The sequence below is a fragment of the Anopheles nili genome, unplaced genomic scaffold (assembly GCF_943737925.1).
Source record: "Anopheles nili unplaced genomic scaffold, idAnoNiliSN_F5_01 U_low_cov_11, whole genome shotgun sequence".
Classification (NCBI taxonomy): domain Eukaryota; kingdom Metazoa; phylum Arthropoda; class Insecta; order Diptera; family Culicidae; genus Anopheles; species Anopheles nili.
The window spans coordinates 141,515-143,303 of record NW_026525549.1 but is presented as its reverse complement, the minus strand read 5'-3'; positions in this window follow the sequence as shown (position 1 = coordinate 143,303).

The following is a 1,789-nucleotide window of genomic DNA, read 5'->3' as shown; positions in this document are numbered from 1 at the left end:
AAAAAAAATTTTTTTAGCACATCCTCGATCTAGAAAATTTTTTTAGTACATCCTCGATCTAAAAAAATTTTTTTAGTACATCCTCGATCTAAAAAAAATTTTTTTAGTACATCCTCGATCTAAAAAAATTTTTTTAGTACATCCTCGATCTAAAAAAAATTTTTTTAGTACATCCTCGATCTAAAAAAAATTTTTTTAGTACATCCTCGACTAAAAAAAATTTTTTTAGTACATCCTCGATCTAAAAAAATTTTTTTAGTACATCCTCGATCTAAAAAAAATTTTTTTAGTACATCCTCGATCAAAAAAAATTTTTTTAGTACATCCTTGATATGAAAAAATTTTTTTAAGTACATCCTCGATCTAAAAAAAATTTTTTAGTACATCCTTGATATGAAAAAAATTTTTTTAGTACATCCTCGATCTAAAAAAATTTTTTAGTACATCCTCGATCTAAAAAAATTTTTTAGTACATCCTCGATCTAAAAAAAATTTTTTTAGTACATCCTCGATCTAAAAAAAATTTTTTTAGTACATCCTCAATCAAAAAAAATTTTTTTAGTACATCCTCGATCTAAAAAAAATTTTTTTAGTACATCCTTGATATGAAAAAAATTTTTTTAGTACATCCTCGATCAAAAAAAAATTTTTTAGTACATCCTCGATTTGAAAAAAAATTTTTTTAGTACATCCTCGATCAAAAAAATTTTTTTTAGTACATCCTCGATCGAAAAAAAATTTTTTTAGTACATCCTTGATATGAAAAAAATTTTTTTAGTACATCCTCGATCTAAAAAAAATTTTTTTAGTACATCCTTGATTTGAAAAAAATATTTTTAGTACATCCTCTATCAGAAAAAATTTTTTTAGTACATCGTCGATCTAAAAAAATTTTTTTAGTACATCCTCGATCTAAAAAAAATTTTTTTAGTACATCCTCGATCTAAAAAAATTTTTTTAGTACATCCTCGATCAAAAAAAATTTTTTAGTACATCCTCGATCTAAAAAAAAAATTTTTAGTACATCCTCGATTTAAAAAAAAATTTTTTAGTACATCCTCGATCAAAAAAAATTTTTTTAGTACATCCTTGATATGAAAAAATTTTTTTTAGTACATCCTTGATATGAAAAAATTTTTTTAGTACATCCTCAATCTTCAAAAATTTTTTTAGTACATCCTCGATCTAAAACAATTGTTTTAGTACATCCTCGATCTATAAAAAATTTTTTTAGTACATCCTCGATCTAACAAAAATTTTTTTAGTACATCCTCGATCTAAAAAAATTTTTTTAGTACATCCTCGATCAAAAAAAATTTTTTTAGTACATCCTTGATCTAACAAAAATTTTTTAGTACATCCTTGATATGAAAAAAATTTTTTTAGTACATCCTCGATCTAAAAAAAATTTTTTTAGTACATCCTCGATCAAAAAAAATTTTTTTAGTACATCCTCGATCTAAAAAAAATTTTTTTAGTACATCCTCGATCTAAAAAAAAATTTTTTAGTACATCCTTGATATGAAAAAATTTTTTTTTAGTACATCCTCGATCTAAAAAAATTTTTTTAGTACATCCTCGATCAAAAAAAATTTTTTTAGTACATCCTCGATCAAAAAAAATTTTTTTAGTACATCCTCGATCTAAAAAAAAATTTTTTAGTACATCCTTGATATGAAAAAATTTTTTTTTAGTACATCCTCGATCTAAAAAAATTTTTTTAGTACATCCTCGATCTAAAAAAAATTTTTTTAGTACATCCTTGATATGAAAAAAATTTTTTTAGTAC